An 11,591-nucleotide genomic window follows, 5' to 3' on the forward strand; every position below is an offset into this window, starting at 1 on the left:
TGTCATACCCGTGACGCATGTGTATCTTGTAATGACTTTCATAGCCATGTTTCTCAATAAAGCGCCCCTGGAGAGGGGTTTAAAAAAAAACAATTGATGTCTGAGGGTTTTTTTGTTGTTGTTGGTTTTTTTAAAAAGCACACGTAGATATTAATTGTAAAAAAAAAAAAAAAAAGTACATAAGTTTTTTTATTTAAAGCAAAAACATTACCAATTTAGAGCATGAAAAACATTACACACTGAGCCATTCAGATCTTTTAGCCAGTTTTCATTTTTTAGGAGGCAAAAAAGGTTTATGATCAACCCTGGCCGCGGTCTTCAGGCGCTCCAAAAGATCCCTGTTGGCCACATTGCACGTGATGGAAGGTGGCATGTTTAGCTTCGCCATGGTGCTTATCAACGCTTCCCATACTTTTGGTTCGTGTCCGCTAGGAACGGAACTCGTTTGGGTGACGGCCCTGACCAAGTTGAGCATGTTAGAGCTATTAACCACCAAGCCTTTGTACACAAAAGCCGCTTTATCGTCCCACGAAGACATATTTTTAGCCTGTCCCAGCTTATTTAGCAATACTATTGCATTTTTCTTATAGCGCTTAGCGATTCTGTCCAATACTTCCTGATTAACAGAGTCAAAGGCTTTTGGTGGTTCTAGGGGAGTGTTCTGTTCCTGTTTTAGTAGAAAGAGACTTATTTTCCCTTGAGCCATATCGCTTTGCTTCATATACGTTAGGTACCTCTGAAGCACGGTGACGTATTGTTTAGCCTTTTCATGTTCATCTAAGTCAGTCCTCTGAAGAACAGACTTCATTTCAGCATCCAACAAGTGAGTTGCAGTCTTTCTGATATTTTCCTCCCTTAGTTGCTCCAACTGGCAGCTGGGCACCAGGTATATTTTTTCCACGTGCTCCATTATTAATTAGTCAAAAGGCCAGTTAGCAGAGGGATAGCAAAACATAACAGAGGTCCGATAAACCCTCCGGACTGCTTCACCAGATGCTTTTTTCTTTTAAACGAGACCCTTTTATTACAGCGAGTTTTTATAAATGTGCGTCTCTTTTTCAGCACGTGCACTTGATTGTATGTCAAAGGTATATTTCCTTTTAAAGTATTCAACACTATTTCTGAGACGGCCGCCACTAAATCTTCAGAAGCCAAACACAGAATAGCCTCCCTTCGCTACATATTTGTTTAAAATAAAAAGCACATAAACAAATATATTTACTGGACTTCATCTCTCTGTCAGTCACTGACGGTGGCGAATTTTCCTCTTTCCTTTTTCTTTTGAGCTTGTTTATCCCCAGGTTTAAAGTTCTTTCATGTTTTGAATGTACTGTAAAGCAAAACAACAGTATTATGAAATACTCATTGGGTTTAATCTTTCCACACTATTTTAAAAAATATCTATTTCAGGCTGTAAAACAAACATGGATTTCTACCACTAGTGTATCCTAGTTTGCCACTAGGCCCCCAAAACCAAAATGTGCGATAAAATATTTTTAAATCCCCCATCCATAACTATCTGTACCCCAGGCCCACCAACAATTAAAACATATCACTATGTGATCAGACTAAAAAAAAAAAGTTTTAAACACACCAAAATACATTTCAAAAAATCCTCTGCTTAACACCACCTTTTGCACAGAATTTAAAAACACAATCATTTAAAACACCCTTATCTCTAGCCTCAACAGCAACTTAGACAAAAAAAAAAAATTAAAACACATCATCAAAATACTTTTCAAGAAAACTCTACACTTATCTCTAGCCCCATCCTGCGCTCAGACTAAAATCCTCCAGGCAGTTTTAAACCCACTGCTTAACTTAGCTCAAGGACTGCCTCACAAACAACAATTCAAGTATTAAAAAACACACCACCTTATGCACAGATTGAAAAAATCCCCACAGTCAGTTTTTAACACATAAAATAAACTCTGGCCTCACCAACAATTAAAACATATCACCATGTGCTCAGACTAAAAAAAAAACCAAACAAAACAGACAGTTTTAAACACCCCAAAATACTTTAAAAAACCCCCCACTGCTTAACACCACCTTTTCCACAAAATGAAAAAAATCCCCACAGTCAATTTAAACACATAAAATAAACCCTGACCTAACCAACTTTAAAAAACCATTTCAAAACACAAATTCAAAAACCAATTGCAAATATTTACCTTCCATCAGAGGGTAAAGACAAGCTGGCACATGTGTAGCTGCACCTTTTGAATGAAAGAACAAGCATAATTTGAGTTAGCATGATACCACAAATGCATCAAACCCGCCACCCCACTGCAACCTATTTAATACCCAGGTTTAAAAAAAAAAATTAAACAACATTAAACCCCAGCTATATAGGGGGTTTTACCTTGCCCTAGTGAAAGGCTGCTTGAAGGTACTGTGTCCATGATCAGTAATCACACTGCAATGAAGACATGCATCATCCTTAGTAAGGATAGCATGAACAAAAGAGGAACATCATATAATATATGTGTTTTTCAGAGTTAAGAATAAGCAACATACCTAGTCCAGAAGCAGCAGTTCAAATAGTGTCTGTTAGGAAAAAAGACAGTCTCCAAAAAAGCTGAGGTTTTTATACCTTTCTGAGTCTTTCAAAGTCCAGTTAGCAAGTTGATTTCATCACTACACCTCTTAGTTAATGGATAGCCCACCCCAAATGTTCCCTTTTGTAACCTGCACACCTGGTTTTTGAGATCTGTACAACTGGGGTACTTTTATTTTTATTTTTAAGTTAAAAAAAAAAAATTCCTGTTTGAATAAAACTATACAGCCTTCTTATAGTGTTAAACAGTAATCTCCATACATAATAGTTCTGTTATTTTGTATCCCTCTCTGACTGCAGGACCTTGCAGATATCAATGAATGGCTTAGGTTTTTTTTTTTTTTTTTTTGGGGGGGGGGGGGGTTGTTTTTGTTTTTTTTAAATGCTTAAAAGTTTTGAAATAAAAATGGGTGTATCACAGCCATAGTAAACACCCATAGCTTTTAAATGTTTGATTGTTCTTACAACAATTTTTTTTAAATAAAAATATGCTGAAACCTTGAAACATTTTAAAAATAAAATGGATGTACCACAAACATAGTAAACACTACAAATAATAACAAATGCTTTTTTAAAAATATGAAAAGTATGGTGGAGGCTTTGATTTTTTTATTTTGGTTGTTGTTAATATAGTATTTAAAACTTGTCATGATTTGAGTTGCTAGGAGAAAAAATGACCCATCAATTCCTGAAGCTTTATTTTTTAAACTGTCCAATCGCCTTCTACTAACTCCCAAGGTAATATTTAAACTATCCAATAGCATTCAGCCACCTCCCTTACTGTGAGTGAGGCCCAACATACCTAATTAACTGATCACTAAACTAACCCAGGTGGAAACAAAGGTGGATGATCACATCTAGACCTACAGACTGGTTAAGTCAATAGAGTAACCCTTGTAGTTCAGTGGTGTGGGGGTGATGAGTCAGAGCCATTGTATTCAGACACATGTCTCAAACATTCTTGTTTTTTACAGAGGTTTCTATTACACACATTTCAGCTTTTTGCTTTTTTTTCCATTTTTTTTATTTAAAACAGAAACATTCATCATATATATATATATATATTGAAATTATGAAGGCCTCACGGGAGTGGTGAAGGCTTCCATGTTCTCCTCGCGGCATTTTTCCACGAGCTGTGAACCACGCGGTCTCAAAAACGAGATGCTTTAAAGGCCTTGAGACTTCCGCAGGCAGCGCTGCTGCCCGACCAAATGTCGAGCCCCAGAGATGCCATCCCATCCCCGATTGGTGCACCTTTCCCTTCTGGGACGGCCTAAGCCCCACTCCTCCCCGTGCCCTTTCTGGGCCAAACCCGCTCTCGGCAAGAAATGCGTGTTGATTGGCAGAGGGATCACACCATCCCTTCTGGTCAGGCGGCCATCTGGGGTCCAATCCCATTCTCGGGGAGGTCCCATGGGACGAAACCCTCTCCCATTGGTGGGGAGTGAGCGTGAGGCATTCTCGGAGAGGTCATACCTTCCGCTTCCGGTCAGGTGGCCATCTTGACCCAGAAGTCAAAACCCGGGGCTGGACTGATGTCAGGTGACCGGATGGAGTGGGACTTCTGGTGACAGGCAGGTGGGGCTGAAGGGTTAAGGATGGGGCCTAAGGGTCAAGGGGGCGTGGCCTCCCTGAGGCTCGACCAGAAGTCTATAGTACTATAGTACTATATTGTTGCCTCATATATAGTTTGTGATCCATTATAACCCGCACTAGTATTCCTTCCTAGGCAGTCATTTTCCATTTTGTATTTGGGCAATTGATTATTCCTTCTTAAGTGTAGTACTTTGCATTTGTCCTTATTGAATGTCATCCTGTTTAATTAAGACCATTTCTCCAATTTGTCAAGATCACTTTGAATTCTGACCCTGTCCTCCAAAGCAATTGAAATCCTTCACAGCTTGGTCTTGTCTGCAAACTTTAAGTGGACTCTCTGTGCCGTTATCCAAATAATTTATGATGATATTGAACAGAACCAGACCCAGGACAGATTCCTGTGGGATTTTGCTTGACATGCCCTTCTAGCTTGATTGTAAACCATCCATAACTACTCTTTGAGTACATTTTTCCAGCCAGTGTACCCACCTTATAGGAGGTTCATCTAGACAACATTTCTCTAGTTTGTTTATGAGAAGGTCATGTGAGGCAGTAACAAAAGCCTTACTAAAGTTTACATATTACAGTGCATTAAGGAACAAATCCTGAAGTCCTTACCTAGGCAAAACTCCTGTTGACATGAGTAAGGACTAGGTGAAACTTAACATTTGTAATACTGCTTGCCTTGTTCTTTCTACATAAATATGAGCTCTAGGTCTATAAATATTTATTAAAGTATAAACTACCCTTTCTATAAACTGGGCAGCTTTGGTTGGAAGAGTATTTATATAACTTAGTTGATTTCCTAATATAGCCAACTCAGTTATCCCAGTTATCTCACATTGCATTTTGTACCCAAATACTTGCAATGCTCTGTCATATGCTCCCTGCAGTTTATATGGAAAAAGCTGACATCTCTCTCCAGTTTTGTTTCCACCTGCTTTTTCACCCTTTTTATTTTCTAACTTTACTTTTATCCACAAACAGCTCCATTCTAATTTTTCATTACTGAGTGTTTTGTATTTGTACTCACCTCAATCTCTGGATTAAAATAACATTTCTGTAAGAGTTATGGCTAGCCACCAGACTCCCTACTCTTTTCCTGCTCAACACTCATCTCTGCCAGTATATCACTGCTTTCTTCCAGGGTTCTACACAGAGCCATGTGGATGTCATTTCTGCTGCTGTACCTCCTTCCCATTGTGAGAATCCTGCTCCAGAGTTCACAGTCCACTGAAGTGCATCAGTGTTTGTCTATTTAACACTTCCCCTCTGTATCCAGAAAGGATCCTGGCATGTAATTATGGACTTGGCTATGGTTTTTGTCATTATTTATATCTACATACAACGTATTTGTAGCCATCATGAAGAGTTATGGAAAACATAAATAGATATATAAATAGTTTTGGCCCTGTATATTGGTCTTCTGAGATCAGGTGCTTGTAGTAATCAGCAGACAGGTTCTGGTCTATTGATCTGCCCATGTATGGCTCATTTAGGCAATGCCTTTCTAAGCACCAGAGGCAAACTGATAAGATCACATGATCCTAGGAAACAACTCCCACCTAATACAAACAGAAGACACAAGAAAACACAACTTATGTGTCCTCCTAATTGGTGGGTGCATATGGTATGTGAGGTCAAAACTATCCTTGTCTCATACATATTCAACTCCGGAGATCGAAACTGCTAAGCACTCATATTGTTTCAAGTGTTCCTACAGTGACCCTGACCTTGGTATCCTACTGCAGGTACGAGCAGTTGAAATAAATAACCTGAGTGGTCATATTAAAAAGGAGACCGATAGAGATCATCACAATCAAAGAGTGGTATAAACATGGTTGTGGACAAAGATAGACAGGGTCCTCATCTACCTGCAGGTTCTATCATAGAGCTAGTAAATGGCTAATGCACAGCCTAGTGGCTTCCTCTGCATGATGCTGTTTTATTTTGCCTCAGATACCACCCATGACTCTAAGGAACTTGAGTGCCTTGGGGTATTTATCTGCTGTAGCCAGTCAGTCCCGTTGGAATATGGTGATTTGGATGTTCTTACCAAGGTCTTGCCCTGCTCCTTATCGTTAGAATATTTTAGTCTTCAGCATTGACTCTTGCTGCAGCTAGCCAGTTTTCATTATCTGTTGTGGAGGAAGCCAGTATTGCCTCTACTTTCAATGGAGTGTTCGAGCTAAACCTTCTTTGAGATGAGAATGTTGTATCTGTCCTTTGTGAATGTCCGGGACCCTCACATAGCAACCTCCAATTCCAAACTCTTAAATGAAGCAAGGTTATTCTGTCATAAAAAATAAAGAGATAATCCTAAATGGCCAGATTCTGATCCCCTTAATCGTGTTGAGAAGGCTAGCATGGGACTAGAGTATGACCTCCTTACTCACACTGAGTAGTCCCTCACAAATTGTCCCTTTGATTTTAGTGAGATCACTCATGGGTTGAAATCCTAACCCCAAAGATGATGTCAATGGCAAAACTCTCATTAACTTCAATGGGGCCAAGATTTCACCCATGGTGTAAGGTACTATTCAACCTGGGTAACACAGTATGGCCCAAAGTAAATAGAAGTTAATAGAACATGCCTAGACTAAACGTTATATAAGTAAAAATAGCCCAGGGGAATATTGTGTTTACTCTCTATTGTTGAATAGAGAAGTTAGTTACATATTTGACTTTAATAGTATAAGGCAATATGGGATTTTTTTTTAAAAAAAAAGAAAAACAAAAATGGAAATTCTGTGTTCCTTGGACTTGAAAAATTTGGAATGCAGAGGTGACAAAAATGAATCACATCAGTTACCACACAATTACTCCTTTTTTCCTCCTCAAATACATAGAAGCTCCATTGAAAACAATGGTAAATGCACAGTAAGTGACATTCCTGGAATTGCTGTATTTCCTGATAACTATAGTTAACACACAGTGTCAATGTCATTGCTGTTTTCCTGTTACTTTAGCTGTTGTCAGTTCTTTCCTATTAAGGGAGAAAAAAGTGTTGGAAAGACATCCACAACTTGGTATTACCCTAGATTTGTAGAGTCGGATCTAATGTTACAAAAAACATATGTGGTTAGTATGCTCACATTAAAATTACTAGAGTTTTTTTAGAAATTTATTTTGAACTTATGCTCAGAAACTTACATCATCTTGAAGTAAAAGAAAGTATGGGAGGGAGAGGAAAGCTTAAAAATGAGAAAGGAATACAGTAGGAATTTGGTAACATTTGTAAAAAAAGGAAAAATATCTTCTTATGCGTTTGAGGAATCAAGTTTGTTGGAATTGGTTAGTGATTGATAATAATAAATAACTCTTTTATAGAGCTTTTCGTCTTTAGAAATCAAAACACTTTACAAAGTAGGCCAATTACCTCCATTTTACAGATGGGGAAACTGAAATACAGAGAGGTAAAGTGATTGACTCAAAGTCACCCAGCAAACCACAGTAGAGACAGGACTGGAACACAGGTCTCCTGAGTCTAGTGCCTGTGTTCTATCCACTAGGCAACATTACACTGAGGTAACTTTTAGTACTGATATCAATAGAATGAAACAAATATGCTACAATTTTAAATGCTTTGGTCAGATTGTGCCACTTTTATTTATGCAGAGAAGGCCCATGGAAATACATGCAAATGCTCAGAAAGTACTACGGAATGTGAGTAAAGCTACATCTACACTTATGGAGATGTGTAGAGGACAAACACTGCATGCCCCACTAGCATGCGTATAAATAGCAATGTGGACAGTAAGACACAAATTAGGTGAGTGGAGTAGAACAGACTGACCTACACATCTGAAATACCAGGGTATATAACCTACACTGCTTTTTACATGCCCATGCAATGCCTTCCATGTCTACACTGCTATTTTAGCAGTGTAGTGTCCCTCTGCCTCCCCATGGCTGGAGCCTTTCCCTGCTGTCCCCCCCATCCTCCCCCCGCCAGAGCCTTTCACTGCAGTATGTAGCTATGCACCACAGTGACAAATGTGGACACTGTCTGCCTTTTACTGTAGCGTGTAGCTACACATGAAGTGTCTACACTCTACATGCCACCATAAATGTAGATGTAGCCTAAGTGTGGGACAATCTGGACATCCTTATTTAATTTAAACATGTAAAGGCAAATCCTGTCCACCTCACACACTTCATTGAGAACACTCACCCGTGTCAAGTGAACAGGAATAGCGCATTACGGCCCCTACTCAGCAAAGCATATAAGCGTATGCTTACCTTTAAGTGAATGAGCTACAACCAATGGGTCTACGCATACACTTTAAGGTTAATACTTCTTTAAAGCCCTAATCCAAAGCCCATTGAAATCAATGGAAGGATTCCCATTGATTTCAATGGGCTTTAGATCAGAGCCTAAATGTTTTGTTGAACTGGGACCTCAATTACCAGAATGCCAAAATGAGAAAAAAAGGGTGCAGTTTTCTTTTAAGAACCATATCTATTTTTATAATTGTGAGTCATTTATGCGAAGCATGTCACATTACCACATTTTAATGTAACTCTCCTAAAAAAAGAATTTAAGTAAATGACTCCTCAACTTAATGTTGATCTAAAGTGACATTTCTCTTTTGGAGACCTGTAAACTATAAGAAATAATCTAACCCCAAATATATGTACGCGGATTGGGAATTTTGGCTTTCGGCTTGTTTTTCAGATAGGCCAAAAACATCTGTGCTATGTGTAAAAGGACTGAAATCTGTCTCACTTATGTTTTTACATTTCTTTGCTTTAATATCTCTACTATTTCTGATGGAAATGTAATTGAATTTCTTACTACAAAAAGATCCACCAAGTGTTCTGGTTTTGGAGTGCTCTATATAAATGATAAAGTGCTATTGAAAGGCTAAATATGGTTGGGAGCCTTGGTCTTAAGCCTTTTTTCCATCAGCCTAATTGTAATATGCTCCATAAATATCACTTGTGGAAAATTGCTTGCTGCAGTTAAAATAATAAAAAGGTCAGCTACAGTAAAGTAATTACATTTATGTAGGCTCTGCTTAGATATGTGTAAATGTGTCTCCATTTAATGGCTTTGATTTAATGTGAAAATGAGCTGATAATTATTTTGTTTGTTTGAATCAAAAACAAAGGTTGTTGGGTTTTTTGTTTTTTATTTATTTATTTTTTTTTTTACTTTGAGAGCCTGATCCAAAGCACATTGAAGTCAAAGGAAAGACTCCCATGGATTTCAGTACATTTTTGGATAAAAACATTCCTGGTGTCCTCACTGAAGTTAATAGTGATTCTGACCTTGAATTCAGTGGGAGAACATCTGTGACTTTGGTGAAAAAAATGCATGTGGAATATTGTACTTCAATACAAAGACGCTATTATTTATTTCTTTTTTACATAATCATAGTTTTTTTTTATAATTGGCACCTCTTCTTTTGGCAGCCTTGGCACTAAAAAAGTAACCTCTTTTATTTTGTGATTCACTGGTAGTAATAGAGTCCAGTAAAAGACTTCAAATCACTGTTCCTTCTTGCTTCAACTAGAGAGAAAATCTTCCATGATTAGAGAATAAAGCATGACAGAACATTAGTCAGAGTGGACATTCTGGGATATTGTACAGCTTGTGTGAAATCCTGACTTGACTGAAATAAAGGGGATTTTAGTCATTCATATCAATGGGTCTAGTGTTCTGTCCCTTCTGTACATTTGTAGAAATAGTCCTACAAGTGTTGCAACTACCCAAGAATTGATTAAATCCAGCTGGAATGAGTATTCTGGAGTGTTTCATGTGACTACTTAGTGTACCTGCATGAACTACCAACTAAAATGTTTTACATAACATATAGTAGAGATGGTCAGAATATGGGTTTCTTCTCTGCCAAAATTTTCAATTTTTGGGTGCAAAATATTTGGCTGAAAAAATTAGCTGAAACAGGGAAAACAATCAATTTGAAAATGTTGCTGTAGTGCCTCATGAGATCTATATTCCATGTACTTCAAGTACCAATTCTCCCTTAGGAACTGGGCTCCCTGGCCAGAATACATAAATAATAGAGATGGTGGAAAATTTTTCAATGGAACAGTTTTCCATCTGAAAATGCAGTTTTGTCTGAAATGAAATGTTTCACAGAAACACCTCAATTTTGATAATTTTTTTTTGGAAAAAATATTCTGGAATGATTTCAAATCAAAATGGAGTATATTTTAGTTCATTTAGACATTATCATTTCATTTCGACTTGATGTGGAAAAAATTCCACTTTAGTGTAGTATGTCAGTCTTGTCCCATGTTGCTGTGTGTGTGTTCTTTTACTGGCTGAGTGTACGTTGTTTCAGTTGGCTACAGGGTAGCCATCTGAAGTCACAGCACAAGCGGCAGCTCTCTGTTCCTGACCAGACTCCATTTATTAGGATTGTATGAGTAGTTTGAAGCTACATCTTTGGTGACAGCAAGCAGGATTCTAAGCAGCAGATACTGCACCTATCTCTGACTCCCCCATAGGTGCTGGGCGTTGCGAAGCAAAGTATATTAATTGATTTCACCTAACAAAGCTTGTTGTCCTGTTCTAAAAGAGGGAATGGGGGGTTCAGGTCACACTCAGAAATTGTCTGACTCCCATATAAACAAAAGGCCATTTTCTGATGCTGCTTCTACAACATGGCACAATCCCTGCCACAATCCCTGTCTGAGAGCTGTTTTAGTGGAATTGGCAGATTCCAGTGTGAGGCTGCTCAGAAGCAGCTCTTCTACAGGAAAGTTTAGAGGGGGAAAAAGAGAGACTAGTTCTCACACCTTGGACTTAATTCAGTGGATAAACTCTTGTGCACCATGAACTCCAGAAAGTGAAGGGAAGGGAACCAGATTCCTATGAGGAAGATGAGGAGTTAGCAGAATCCACTTTGGCTGAGGCAGACAGATCCTCTTGAGAGGAATATTTTTCTGGGACAAAAGATGAAGGAGGTGGTGGTAGTGGTGATGATGAGCAGGAAGATTTAAGCTCAGCACCACAGATGGTTGCTTCTCTTCAAGAGACTGCGCCTTAGAAGGCTAATAGTCCCAGGCCATGAACTCCCTCCAGAATTGTGCTCCACTACATCAGTTATGGAAAGGATGTGGTGGTTAGTCACAGCTAGATCTGTGTGGAGAAAGGAAGTTCTGTTTCATGAAGGATTTTGAGATTTCAAAATTTGGCTTCGTTTCAAATGACAGCAAAGTCTGAAAGTTTCAAAATTCTCCATAAAGACAAAATCTAAATTTTTCTTCATTTTGGATTGATCACAATTGTTTGTTTGTTGACTTTGTACTGTATTATAATATATAAAACAGCACAAAATTAAAGAGTTAAAATGAAAAGCTGTTTCAAAACAAAAAATCAAATTGTTTTGTTCCAAAAGTGTCAGAATGGGACATTTTGATATTGTTCAAACTTTTTGGTCCCATTTTTGTTCTACAACAAAAT

At 38.2% G+C, this 11,591-nt stretch overlaps 1 long non-coding RNA gene across 1 annotated transcript; it reads right to left on the reverse strand.

The window, feature by feature from the left end:
• Nucleotides 1-216: 216 nt before the first annotated feature.
• On the reverse strand, nt 217-2,552 carry LOC137149293 (uncharacterized). Its single transcript, XR_010918727.1, has 4 exons — nt 2,521-2,552; nt 2,366-2,419; nt 2,175-2,219; nt 217-1,330 (listed from the first exon to the last, which is right to left on the reverse strand). It is a non-coding gene; the product is annotated as an uncharacterized lncRNA (long non-coding RNA).
• Between the last annotated feature and the right edge of the window lie 9,039 nt (nt 2,553-11,591).

This window comes from Emydura macquarii, unplaced genomic scaffold (genome assembly GCF_026122565.2).
Source record: "Emydura macquarii macquarii isolate MOO-44397 ecotype Brisbane River unplaced genomic scaffold, CSIRO-AGI_Emac_v2 contig_719, whole genome shotgun sequence".
NCBI lineage: Eukaryota > Metazoa > Chordata > Testudines > Chelidae > Emydura > Emydura macquarii.